Raw genomic sequence first — 14,847 nt, 5'->3', positions numbered from 1 at the left:
TAGGCACCTAAACTCACTTTCCACCTAAGTTTTTTCTCTAAAATTTCCCAAGGTGCCTATGTTTCTGCATCTGAGCATCTGACGTGCATAATATAAAGGCATTCTATGAAGGTCTCTGTGCTGTGTATGGCCCCAAAATCCAATGGTACAGTCCCTGTCCTCACAGCAGAGGGTAACCAGCTGCTTACAAACAAAATATTCCCTCTTGCTGGGTACAGCACTTTGATAGTTTCCTGAAGTGTCAATCCGTTATGTCTGACAAAGCCATTGACTCACTCCCACAGCACCCTGTGCTGGAGGAGCTGTCCATGGACACTTCTTCAGATGAAGTTACTAAGGCCATCAAACAGCTGTCCATAGGCAAATCTCCAGGCCCTGATGGTATTGCACCTGAAGTGTACATATGTAGAAGTGTCCCCCCTAGACAGAAATCTCACCAGCCTTTTCAAGACTATATGGGAACAGGGTACTGTGCCCTAGGTGTATGAGAATACTTTCATAATTTCATCTCTACAAAAGGAAGGGAAGCATATCTAGCTGTGGCTCCCATTGCAGAATCTCACTGCTGTCTAGAGTAGGGAAGATTCTTGCCTGGGTTGTCCTCAACAGGCTCATCTTTCACCAGAGATTCGGTGTATTCAGAATCACAGTGTGGCTTTTGTGCTCTCAGTGGCACCACGGACATGATTTTTGCAGCCTGGCAAATATAAGAGAAGGCTCATGAATAGAACAAGGACCTGTGCATGGTGTTTGTTGACCTGACCAGAGTGAATTGCGAGAGCCTATGGAAACTCCTTCATAAATTTGGCTGCCAAGAGAAAATGATCACTTATTTCATGATGGCTTGATGGCCAGGGCAATGCATCAGAAGCCTTCCCTGTCACCAACAGCACCAAACAAGGATATGTAATGGCTCCAGTCCATTTTGCTATTGTCTTTTCAGCCATGCTCTTATTCACATTCCAGGACTTTGACAGAAGTATGTAAGGTAGGTTGCCAATATTTGGTTGCTGCCATGATGAAATGCTCACACTTTGTGAATTTGCTACTATTGTTAAAGGCTATGCACTCCTTACTCAGGAAAATCTACCTTTCCAGGAGTGAAGAACAGGGCCATATTTATCACTGTTTATTGCCATTTGCTTACATGGGCCCAGAACCTTAGCTGGTGTAAATTAGTGTAGCTCCATTGACTTCAGTAAAGCTATACCATTTTACACCAGCTGAGAGTCTGCCCAAAAATCTGAAGTAGCAGAGATTCATATTTAGAAGTCTTCTTTAGAGGTTTCATCAGTTTGATGCTAGAGACTGAAGAGGAATAAAAGGAGGAGGAATGAAATGGATTGACAGACTTTTCATATATATGATTGGGCTTCCAGCAATCTAGCATAAACTATATACTGTGGAAGCTAGATAGGATGCTTAAGCTATAGTTCAAGCAATATCAACAACACATTTTTTCCTGTCCAACTTTTTCACTTATTCTGTTGAGTTAGGCAGCCCTAGAGCTTTAGTTTAGCTTTTCCTGGAGTAACTCCATCACTGATTTCTTTGCTTGTATACTAAACTTTACATTTGGTCAAACTGTATACCTAATAAGTAGCAGCACCTGGATCATAGATGTATCATTACCATTTTTTCCTGGTGTGACCATCTTAGACGGACAATCACACAGAAAATGGTATATGTAGGCCAGTTTATGAGTTTTCAGTGTGTGGCAGTAAGGACAACATCTGGCTTGCATATTTGTACTTGCCTACACAATCATGCATAGCTTTCTATTGTTCCAGGAATTACTCAGGCATATAATAGAGTTCCAATGAGTTCAAACCTCCTGTTTCAGATGATGCTTTAGTGAGTTGTTTTTCTGTCACAGTGTGGATGAGATTTTTTTTAGTTTAGTCAGACTAAGGAAAGCACAGAGGGTAAGAGGGAGTATAAAGCAAATTATTTCCATGGACGGTAAGTGCTAAGTATGTTATCATAACACAAATAGTATTCTATAAGAAGTAAAAATAAAACTTGAGATACTGTCAAGATACCCATTAGTTAGTTAATCTATTTGTCACCAAAAAAGCATGGGAGGGGGTATAATGAAACTCTAACCCACAAATTAAATAGTTTCACAGACACGGTGTTTAATCCTGGTTGCCATGAAGTCCCATTGACTTCAAAACTCCCATTGACTTTAATGGAGCCAGAATTTCACCCAGAGTAAGAGTCCCAAATTCTGTTCTCATTTATGCCAATATAATTCCAGAGTAACTCAATTGGCTTCAATGGATTTACACCAGTGTAATTGTGAGCAAAGTCCTAAATTCTCAAAGATGCATGTGTTAAAAGTGTGCATTTATTTTTGTGTACCCTGAGTTGCTGTGATATTCCCCAAATTATGTCAGTGTCAGCTTATAAAGTCCATTGTGGTTTTGTGAATGCCATATCGTATTTCAACCTCCAGTTTGAATACAACCTTTACTGTGGTTTTGAGCATTCATTCTGTGGTAGCAACTTGACACCTAGTGGAGAAGCTACATCTACAAAGCTGTCTAAATGGTTTTACCTCAGTGGAACAATGAGTTTGCCGCCAGCAGAGCCACTGACTTGAACAACTCTGCCCAAAAGGTGGCTGGAACCTGGAAATTCCCCCAACAGACGCACAGGGGCAGAGAAGATGTCAGAAACTGTTTTAGAATAGGAGTGCTCTCTAAGCAAAGAATCTTTTCAACTCCAGAAGTAGTACAGGCAGGCCAAGAAAGTCAGAAGGGTTGCCTGTCTAACTGACTAGGACTAAGTTCAAGACTCATAAGAGTAGCGAGGGGTATTGCATACAGGAGTTTATTTTCCATAGATCTGTTACTCTCTTGTGATTGTTAAGAGTAAAGTCAGTATGCATAAGAAATTCCTTTGCTAAGCCTGTGTTCATTACTTTATATCCACATGATCCCTGAAGAGTGTAACTAGAAAAATCAGAGCTTCTTAGATTGCTACCTCTGAGGTACAAAACAAAGGGATATCCAGAACTTTCCTCAAACCACGGGCTCTAACGTCCAGCCCTCTCCTGGACAATTCAGAGAAATCATAAGGTTTGTTTGTTCTTCTGAAGACTCAAAAGCACATCACAAGTTATTAACTTAAATGGGGTAGATATACCATTTCCTTTTAAATACAGCACTGAGTTGGTTTATAGTAAAAATAAAACACATTTATTAACAATAGGACATAGGGTAAGTGATGCCAAGTAAAAGAAATAAATTTAGAAAGGGTTACAAACAAATAAAAGTGAAAAAATTCATATAAAAGTCTAAAACTTAATCTAGAAAAATATAGGCTTTGTTCAAGATGATTTCTCTGACCTCTCATTCTTCTTCCCAGCCATGGCTGACTTTCCCTCAGTCTGGACCTTCCATAAAACCACAAAGTGCTGACTTCCCTTGTCTTATGTCTTACCTTTGCTTAAGCAGGTTTCTCACCTATATTCAGTTCCAGAGACTTCAACCCCTCCTTGGTTGAAGGACCCATCTCTTTCAGCTTGCAAGAGATTCTGTCTAGTGATGGATACCAAAAATGTCTTCTGTCCTTGGTTTTAACTTCCAAAGTTCAATGACTTTGTTTCAAGAGGCAGATTGACCCCATTTTGTTTTTCCCTTCCTGAAGGCTTCCCACCCCCCTGTATGATTTCAATGTAAATGGGGCTTCCATTGCTTCTGATTCCACCATACTTAATTTATATTGGAGACAGGTAGATAGCTATTAAATTTGCTCTTGTCTGGGCAAACTATGCAGCCTAATATCAATAATTATCCATACTTCATTATATATAGTGCTAATACATACATTTCACAGTGATATTAATTACCAATGTGCCATTAGTTTTCAGAAAAGACACCATTCTATACACATTTATAATACAGTAATTTTGTAATCAATCAATTGATTCAGTTGCTTATTTCTTGAGGTTCAGCCCCCTGTCTTTATAGACAAGTAAACCTTTGAAATAGATTCTTCTGAAAAGTAAAACCCAGACCAAGTTTCTCTCTTCTGATGGGTGTGGATGCCACGCTGTCTCACGTTAGTGTGAGATTTGCCTCCACCCCTTGTTACTTGATGGGTATGTTTATGTAGATGGTTTTATGTAAATAATGTATGTAAATACATTCTCATTGTCTTTCAAAATACTTAGGATGTAGCTCCCAGGCAGAGAAAACATATTCCTCTGTCTAATGTTGTTTACCAACCCCCCTCACTCCCCAAAAAACACTTGGTTTACATACGCTTTATAATTGTGGCATATATTCATAACTCTTAACACACACTGCATATGTACATCTCACAAGAATATGAATGATCAGTGAGTTAGTTTTCAAATGATACTTCACAAGGCATGTTTTGTACAAAGATTATTACAATAATGCATAGGGTGTGAATATAGGGTTGCTTAATGTCACAGAGATAGTGAGTGGATATTTTCAGAGAACTATCCACAATGACTCCAAGATCTCTTTCTTGAATGGTAACAGCTAACTTAGACCCCCTCGTTTTATATATATAGTTGGAATTATGTTTTCCAATGTGTATTACTTTGCATTTATCAACATTGAATTTTATTTGCTGTTTTGTTGCCAAGCCACTCGGTTTTGTGAGATCCCTTTGTAACACTTCACAGTCTGCTTTGGACTTAACTATATTGAGTAGTTTTGTATCATCTGCAAATTTTGCCACCTCACCTTTTTCCAGATCATTTATGAATATGTTGAAGTACTTGCGGGTCACCACTATTTACCTCTCTCCATTTTGAAAACTGATCATTTATTCCTACCCTTTGTTTCCTATCTTTTAACCAGTTAGTGATCCAGGAAACCACCTTCCCTCTTATCCCATGACCACTTACTTTGCTTAAGAGCCTTTGGTGAGGGACCTTGTGAAAGGCTTTCTGAAAATCTAAATATATTATATCCACTGGATCACCCTTGTCCACATTCTTGTTGACCCCCTTAAAGAATTCTAATAGAATGATGAGACATAATTTGCCTTTACAAAAACCATGTTGATTCTTCCCCAATAAATCATATTAATGTATGTGTCTGATCTATGGGAACTTATTAGATACTTTGGAGAAGGTGAATATGAATATTACAGAATATAAAGATGCATAAGTAACAGGTGAAAGGGGAGAGTACAACAATCATGCTGAAATCATGAATCAGGCTTGAGAGAGGTTACTAGTGGAGTTCCTCAGGGATCGGTTTTAATCTTAGTTAATGACATATGCACAAAAGTGGGAGTGTGCTAACAGCATTTGCAGATGACAGAAATTTGGGAGGTATTGCTAGTATTTTAGGAGGACCAGAATATCATACAAGAAGATCTGGACAACCTTGAAAACAAGTAATAGAAATGGAATGAAATTTAATAGTGCAAAGTGCAACAAGCATTTTTGCTATAAACTGGAAAACATATCAGTTGGCAGCGACAAAAGAGGAGAAAGACTGGATGTACTGGTCAATCACAAGATAATTAAGTGTTGCCATTGTAATGCCAACATGAAAAAGGCTAATACCATCCTAAAATGCATCAGGTGAGGTATTTTCAGTAGAGATAAGGAAGTGTTATTATTATATAAGGCAGTGGTGAGACCTCATCTGGAATATTATGTGCAGTTTGGTTTTCCCATGTTTAAGAAAGATGAATTCAAACCAGAACAGGTGCAGAGAAGAGCTACTAGATTGATTAGAGGAATGGAGAATCTACCTTCTGAGAGGAGATGTAAGGAGCTTGGCTTGTTTAATTTAACAAAACAAAGGCTAAGGGGAGATACGCTTGGTCTCTATAAATACATCAGAGAGATAAACTTCAGGGATGGAGAAGAGTTATTTCGGTTAAGGGCCAATGTTGGCACAAGAACAAATAGATATAAACTGGCCATCAACAATTTTAGGTTTGAAATTCAATGAAGGTTTCTCACCATCAGAGGAATGAAGCCTCCTGGGGGCAAAAAGTCTATCTTGTTTCAAGAGTGAGCTTGATAAATTTATGGAGGAGATGATATGATGAGATTGCCTACATTGGCATATGGTCCATCCATGACTGCTATCAGCAAATATCTCCAGTGGCCAAAGATGGGCCACTAGATGGGGAAGGCTATGAGTTACTACAGATAATTCTTTCCCAGGTGAGTGGCTGGTGGGTCTCGCCCACATGCTCAGGATGTAACCGATCATCACTTTTGGGTTCAGGAAGGAATGTTCACACACTGGCAGAGACCTTGGGGTTTTTCCACCTTCCTCTGCAGCGTGGGGCCTGGGTCACTTCCTGGTTTGAATAAGAGTAACTAGTCAATTCAATATAACAAAGCCGTTAAATAAAATTTGAGAACTTCAAACACGGACTCACTATTACAAGAGTAGGTGGGTGAGATTCTGTGGCCTGTGATGTGCAGGAGAACAGACTAGATGATCATGATGGTCTTTTCTGGCCTGGAAGTCAATGAGTCTACAAGGTCAATAGGTGGCTTATGCCCTCAAGTAAAAGTCAGTGTCGTTACTCTGTAATTCCCAGGATCACACTGAATACCTTTCTTAAAGATAAAGACACACATTACTCTTCAGTCATCCAACAGAATAGCTGATTTTAATGAGAGTGCATATTTTTTGGTCAGCAGCTCAGCTACTTCATTCTTAAGTTTCTTCACAGAACTTGGATGAATGCTCCCATGTCTTGGTAACTAGCAGCTTCCAGCATCTCCACATCAGTTACAGCACCTCCTCTCATGACATGTCAGTCTCTCAAAGCTGGAAAGCCCATGAGGAAAACAAACAAACAAACAAAACAAACATCTGAAATGGAAACTGCCAGATTTCCCCCAGCTGAGTCAAGGGTCATTTTTTTTTCACACCATAAAACACAAAACCATCTATTTAGTTAGAAAACTAGGTCTGTATTGCTTTCAGAATAATTTCCATAAAGCCTAAACCATAATAATCAGTGAATCAGTGAAATAACCCCAACTGTTTGAGTGCCATTAGGCACAGGAAGCTAAATTCAGAGATTCAACATTTACAGTTGTTACTACATCTTGAAATGATTTCACTGCTATCATCCTCTGCTATTTTGGTTGATTAATTCTCTAATTTTTGCAACATGAAGCATTTTATGTGTGGACTGTTAAATTAAATGAATAGTTTAATGAAACTGGTTGAGGCTAATCCATTGATTCAAATTGGAGGGAGGCTGTGTATTTAAGTCATGGCACTAAAGATAGTCTAAGAGCTACAGCTGCTACACCTCTGTAACAGTAGAATTCAGGAACAGCTACTTCATGAGAAACTTGGACACAGATATCACAGTTTTGTAGATAAGAATGGACTGGGCCTCAGCAGATTCTGTTGTCAACAATAAGCCAGATCTATACAGAATCTAACAAAGGATCAGATTCTACCCAGTCCCTGCTTGGGTTACAGGTGGGGTAGGACACAAGGAGCCTGTATAGGGGGGTTGCCAGAATTTCCATCATGCATAATGCCTGCTTCTTCTCCCTTCTCCATAGGTGCCTCACAGGGGGAATGGAGGCATAAGGGGAGAGAGGAGCTGAGAAGGGCAAGTCCATGGCCTCTTTCCCAGCCGCTACACATTAGCCAGTAGTATGGATGAATATGCTGCATCCTTTTTATGACTGGTGTACACAGTCCGGCAGCTGCCAGGAGGAATTCTGGTAGAGTCAGCTAAAATTTCTCATGGGCTCTCCAGATGCAGAGCATGCTCTCCAGTATGTCTAATGGTGTCTGGGGCACAATCTACCTCAAAAGTTAATAGTGTAATGAGAAATGTTGGCTGTCACATTCCTGTACATATGGGAAGTGGAATTAATCTGTCATTTTAAAACATGTACACTACTTAACATTTGGTTTAATGTCATAAGCCAAATGGTACTAACAGTTTTGAAGCAGAACTCCCCATTGGTTTTAATAGGGAATGCTGCTTCATCGTCAATAGCACAATATGCCCCTGACCCTTTTTAAAATACCCCATTAGCCTTTTTAAGTGCAGCTTTGGTTGAAAGCCACATCTGAAGGAGATGAGACCCAATCCTATTCCCTCTGAACTGAGTAAAAAATTGCCATCTCATTCTCCTGTTGGTTTTCAGTTTAAAAAAGAAATTAGGCAACTACCCTGGGCTGCCCCGGTTAACGTTTTAGCTACCTTTGCACTAAAGGCACTTTCAGCTCATACTTTACACTACAGCTACCTTGCAAATCCTTGCACTGGTGAAATCAGTGGGTTTGAGTGAGTAACTGCACACCAGCATGTGCAATTGTGCTCTTAAATTCTTTAAGATAGGGGTAAGCAGTTTAGATGGCTTATTATTAGAAGCCTTAAATGCTAAGCTGTTTAAAATCTTAAGGCTTCCATGAAACAACCCATAGAGCTACAAGAAGCTTAAGTGTTTAAGCCATTTTTAACTTTTTAGGACAGCTCTGTGGTGACCTTAATACATTTAAAATCTAAGGGTGCTCATGCCTTAAAGCTGCCATTATAACGTTTTAAGAAATTGAGTCAGTTTAAACTATTTTAATCCTTTAAATCAAATTAGAAGTGATTTCAGCTCCTGAGCTGCTTTAAACCATTAGCATGATCAAGATGACCCACTACTTTAGTCTGCCAGTAGCCCACTTCTTTAAAGATCAAGGCTGACATTTTCAAAGGAGCTTTAGTGAGGTAAGCACTCCAAGCCCTTTGGGATCTCAAGGGAGTTGGACACCTTTGAAAATTCTAATCCAATATTTTAATAAAATAAGAGCACTGCAAAGCTAAAATGAAGTCTGCATGCAACCCATGTTCAAAACAATTTCCCCTCAGGTATCCTCATAGAGATTTCTTGCACAATTGCTGTGTAATTAGATAAATTTGATTATTAATTTGGGGCCTCAGTTCAGCAAAGCACATGCTTATCTTTAAGCATGTAACTAATCCCGTTCCTAACCAGTAAAGCAGTTGAGCACATGCTTAAATCCCATGAACACCAATAGAAATGAAATGAGTGCTTGAATCCTTTGCTGAATATAGGTGAGATTGCTTACATGCTTAAAACTGAAGTGTTTAAGTGCTTTGCTGAAGCAGGGTCTTAGAAAATATTATTTAAACAGATGAGCATCTCCTGGTAAAGAAGTATAAAAGAGGTACATTAAGACTGGGCAGTGAGATAGTGTAAGATGCTAGTGACTGTCCTACAAGATGCACAAATGGATTATAAAATTTTGTCTCATTTTCATTTTCAAACACTGGAAGAAGGAATCTCATCTTTTCCCTGAGATAGATAAGTGAAAAGACTGTTCTTAAAACCACTGCACATAAATTTCAATTTCTCTATGTACTTTTGGGCACTTGGGCCAAAAATAAGCAGATCTGGCAGGCAGATGTGCTTTGAGGGCTTTTCCCTGCTCCTTCACACAAAAAAGGTTTAAAAATAAATGAGTAATAGAATGCACAATACTTCATCATAGGTCATAATGAAACAAAGTTGTGGGTAGTATAACAATGACTAATAAATTCTACCTTAATAACTGCACAACAAAAATGTACCTATCAGGATTATTTAATAATACAAGTAAATACCAACACTTAAAATAAGAAAAACCTATTGTTTTTGTCTCATGATCTCTTCATTTAGAGAGAATGTCACCACTGCTACAACACTAGTTATGTTTAATGTAAGGAGGAAAGGACTTCTTTAAAAAATGCCCCTTCAGTGGTGCTCTGTGCATTTTTATTTTAGATATTAAGTTCCAGTTTTTATAGACTAAGCTCATTCTACGGCTTCATAAAACATCATAAATTAGATCTCAGCTTCAGTAGCATGTGAGATGATTTGATCAGCATGGGATTACCCCTACCTCATAAAACCATGTCTCCTATGTCACTATCCAATAATACTGAGTTATGACATGGGTGCAGTGGCCAACCAAGAAATATAAGCAATTCCATGGAATTAACTTTTGCTTCTTGATTTTTCAAGGAAGAAAAAGTTCTTTTATACAAGTAACCCCTTTCCAATCTTACCATTCTAGCAGAGTCAGCTAAGTGCAACTTCTTATCAGCACAGTAATTTACATGCATCTTTAGGATGTAATGAATGTAAAATTAGAAACCTTGTCTGTGCCATCATCTAGTACAGTAGCTAAGTCAGTGACTGTATTAAGGGCTATTAAAATGGCTTTGATGTATAGCTGTTTTTGGTGTGATTTTCTGGGTTTTATTTTTCCTCTGACTATCATTTACAATTTTTAAATGGGATATACTATTATGGAATATGACTATTCTGTCCTTCAGAGGAGACATCATACCAGATCCCTTCTGTTCATCTTCAGTGGCTGTATGGGTGGAAGTTAAAGATCCCATGGTATTTTAGTGTCCTAGCCAATATTTAGATATTATTTATCATCAAAGAAGGTTCTAATATTCAAGGTTGTGTGTGTGAAGCAGAGCTGCATACATAATGTCGGCACAGTCATAGTGCTACTAGTATTTAACTTGGTGAAGTGTTTTTAAAACACTGCAAATGAATCATGAATGACAGTGTATAAAACCGCATTTTATTTTCTCATACTCTGTGTGTTTACAAATAAGGTCTGGCACAAATTCTGAGAGAAGGAACCTTTTATTTTAATCAAGGGCAAGTTATGACTACATGATTCTTCAATGTGCCTTTGCTGTCTAGCCTAGTGATTTATTTCATTGCAGCTTAGTTTCTCTTTGAAACTGGAAGAAAACTCTGCACCATCTTTTTCCCCCCACTCATATCATTTTGAACACACTGCATGCAAAGATTTCTTTTAGACCTAATATCAAGCTGTGTTTATTGTAGCAAATGGAAATTTTAGTAAATTTCCCTTTTTGTCCTTTAAAAAAAATCAATAGGAATCACCTTCACCTGACACTACCTTCACCGGCAAGGCATTACTAACAATTTTCATGTTCGCCCTGGGCCGTTGGTTGTTTCTTGCTCAGTTATCCATTTTGCATGTGCAAATTCAGATTTTGCTTACATAAAATGGAGTCCAAGCCACCTTTGCAGGACCAATCACATACATGTGTAGTAACAAAAGACTGCTTGATGCTGTACGAAAATTTGGCTCATTGCAGTTGCAAACTGCTTTTGGAGCATATTGAATGTATTGCACTTTCTATGATATTAAAATCATAGCTAACCCTTTCCAAGGGTTACAGACATCAGTAACACTTCCTTCAGAGCTCACCAGTTTACTGACATTTGCTCAGCAGCTTAGATCATTCTTCATTCTGGACCTGTAATTACCCATTGCTCTTGTGAGGAGTACAGCAAGACTGAAGAAGCTGACAGAACGGCATGACCAAGCTACCGGGAAATTCAAATGACTCTGAAGCGCAGGAACAAATAGAGGGTTATATTACAAATGTGGTCACTACGTTGTGATTGTGTTTGGCATGCAGCTTTGTTGGGGGTGTAGGAGTATCTTGCCCATGCCCTGGATGGTATGTGTCAATGAAAAGGAATGAGAGAACTGAAGTGGTAGAATCCAATAAACTCCAGAGCTGTAATTATTCAAAAACAGAATTATTAAATTATTCCAGTTTAAAATGAGCTACATGAAAACGCAGTGATTTTGCGACCCAGCCATTAATCTGTGCAATCCTTTGTGTAAAGACTTGTTCTCACCCTGAGATCTATTTTGTTTCAGGTGAACCCACAAACTCAAAAGTAAAACACAGCCTAAACTACTAAATGTTGCCTGGTTTCAGCCATAACTAAACAGCGAACTGCCAAGTGTCTCATCAAAACTCTAAAGTGGTCTTGTGGTGTGCTCCCAACTCTGCCCGTGCCTCACCTGATTTGAGGTCTACTATGCAAGTTTCACACAGCTCTGCTTTTAAGTGTATGTACTTTGTCCACATAAAACCATGACAGAGTCATTAAGGGTGGGTTTACACTGCAATAAGACACCCAAGGCTCAGGATGTGGGGCTATAAAATTGCAGTGTAGCTTTTCAGGCTGGAGCCTGAGCACTAGAACCTTTTACAACCCAAATGTCTACACTGAGTCTGCTGCCATGGGCCACCCACTGGTGTTTTATTGCAGTGTAGACATACCCCAAGAGCCCAATCTCGTGAGGGGCTAAATAATGGCAAGAAGTGCAGAGGACTGCTGTAGGATTGAGCCCAAAGAGAGGAGAGAAGCAAGCATAAATTTAGCCTAAAATAACAACAGCTACAAATCCATAAACCGCTCTGTTAAACATATTCCAATAAAGACCTTGCTTTCCTGTTGAGCTGGGCATGGGCGCAATGTTGGGCCTTCAAAAGGAAAATGTGGGTGTAAAGTCGAGACTGATCAATACAATGTGTCCGATTCTTCCCTAGAAACTCCAGTGGTGTAAATCTACTACAGGAGGGTGGTGGAGGGATGGTTTTTGGGCCTGCAGATCTCAAACATAAGACCCAAACGTGCAAGCAACTGCTAGGGAGCAGCCTTGATCCACATGGAGCCCCAAAGAGCAGACAGGCTCAAAAGCACATCTGCCTGTGATGAGTTCCAGGATCAGGACCATGGCTCTGTACTCACAAACACTTTGGTTCTTGTCCCCAAAGTAACACTAATTCTTTTCTCCTATTACTTTAATTAACCTTCCCTTAAACTCTGGAGACTGGCCAATTTCCGAGTTTTTAAAAGCACACAATTAACAAACAGAGCACGCTTCCTCAGCCAGCCAATCACACCAGTTGCAAGAGCAAATACAGCTGCATCCAGTTTTATTATTTATATATTTGGCTTTTATATCCTCCTCACTTCACTACTGACATGATGCCACAAAAAGATGTCTGGCCAAACTTCTGGTTTTCCTTATAGCAGAGTTATCCAACGTATTGCTGGCAATGCCTTTAGGGGAAATATATAAGTTGGAAGTCAAGCTCCCAAAAAAACCAAGCAGCACTTCTGATTAGTATCTCATATTGTGATCCTTCCTACTTCATTTGTTTTCCAGATGGGCGAAATAAAGGTCAACAACCCTAGGGCAACAATCTGATTTGAAAGAAATGTGATTTCTGAAAGGGAAATTTGCAAAAATTGCCATAACCAAGAAATGAGAAACATTTTAAGCAATTGACAGTTCAGACTAATCTTCCATGTAGTTTATCTTCCTGAATTGTAGATATTTTCTTTTCCATTCATGCACACGGCTAAGCCAGTTCTGGTCCTTTCTGGTATTATTCTTTTATTATTATAATTTTTAGTATTATTATTCTCATCATCACAAATAAGAAGATAAAAAGAGATTACCATAAATTTAGTAAAAAAAAAATCCCTAATTTAATATGAATAGCTGGATTCTATGGAATGAGAGATGCAAGACCAGTTGATAATACGTCCATAGTTTAGTGGGAATAGGCATTTATTAGATGGCAAGGCAGGCAGACATGCCCTGTAGGTGTAGTGAGAACCAGAATAATTCTGTTCCAATGTGATACAAGGGTTTGGTGAAAAAGGACAGACCTGTTAAATCTCCCCAAGTGGCTAGACACGCCTGTTTTTTGGCTTCTCTCTACATTGCTGCCCATTATCATGTATGCATCTCCACCCTAATTTGTAATACCCTATAGCTAGAGATAGGTGCACTGTGCCCAGAGCCAGAAGACCCTGAGTTTTGTACTCACGATTTCTACCGACCGGCATTTTTGACTGTGCAGTTCACAACACTTTTTACTGATCCAGGTCTCACGCCCTTTCTCTAGAAGGTAGACAAGTATCATTTACTCACTTTACAAATAAATTAGCTGCAAGTTGTGCAAGATCAGTTTAGACAGAGCTGTGAATAGATCCCAGGCTTCTAAGACAGACCCACATCTAATTCACTCAGTCATACCATTTTTCAGAATTAATGTGCCGTGCCAGGAATACAAGCTAGGAATCTTGATAGCCAACAGCCCACCGCTGTCTCCCAAAATGCTTGTAACCCACTGGCAAACTGTGTGTCATGTCCCGCTCTAGGGACAACTAACATAAAAGATAACAACCTGCTTCTGCTAGAAGATGTTACGTTAGAGCTACAAAGCAGATTTCTTCCTCAAGCTAATGGTCTTAGGTTCTAGTTCTGATAAAAATCCATGTGGGGAGGGGAGTAATAAATGAGCATGTAATTAGAAACTGTGCCATAATGTAAAATACATGCCTGTTGGAAACAAGTTACAAATGAAATGATTAATATGATTTCTGACTGAAAACAAACTCCTGCCTTGTTAGCTGCGGTTAGGCTTTAATGAGGCCCTGTAACAGACCATTTGCTGTGTGAGTTCATTGGCAGCCAGGGCTTCACTTCATCCTGCTGCTCCCCCCATCGTGCTGCCATCCCCAGCTTGGACGGGAGTGATGCTGCTCCTGGAAGGGAGGCTGCAAGGGGGAGAAGGGGCCTGTGAGCATAAACACACTGAGGGTTTGGGATTGGTGCTGCTCCCTGCAGCCCGACTGGGCATTTGGTAGCATGCAGGGAGATGATTGACTCCTTGCCCTCAGAGCAAGGGGTATAGATAATGGCCCTAACCACAGGCAGCCTTGTCTGGTGCTCGAACTTGAAGAGATTTTTCCCACTCAGCAAAAATTGGCAAACAGCTTTGTGGGTTTTTTACCTTCTTGGCACCCAGGTTATCTGGCTAGAAGACACAAAGTGTTATTTCAAATGGAGCTGAGTTTCCAGAGTGGGATTTCAAGGTAACATGGGGGCAATTGTAGACCTTTACACCCATTTGGACAGCTATGCAGGCACTGGCTTGGTATCAAGGGACGGCAGCCTCTGTGTCTCACAGTTTGGGGTTCCCACAACT

The 14,847-nt window shown here is 39.6% G+C and overlaps 1 long non-coding RNA gene across 1 annotated transcript in view; it reads right to left on the bottom strand.

Moving 5' to 3' along the window:
* Positions 1–6,614: 6,614 nt before the first annotated feature.
* Positions 6,615–14,847, bottom strand: part of LOC137153981 (uncharacterized) — a 51,802-nt gene continuing 43,569 nt past the window's right edge. The window contains exon 3 of the long non-coding RNA XR_010919991.1: positions 6,615–6,788. This is a non-coding gene — a long non-coding RNA (uncharacterized lncRNA). The remainder of the gene's footprint in view (positions 6,789–14,847) is intronic.

Source organism: Emydura macquarii, unplaced genomic scaffold (genome assembly GCF_026122565.2).
Source record: "Emydura macquarii macquarii isolate MOO-44397 ecotype Brisbane River unplaced genomic scaffold, CSIRO-AGI_Emac_v2 contig_1253, whole genome shotgun sequence".
NCBI classification, from domain to species: domain Eukaryota; kingdom Metazoa; phylum Chordata; order Testudines; family Chelidae; genus Emydura; species Emydura macquarii.
This window is presented reverse-complemented; position numbering and strand designations above follow the sequence as displayed.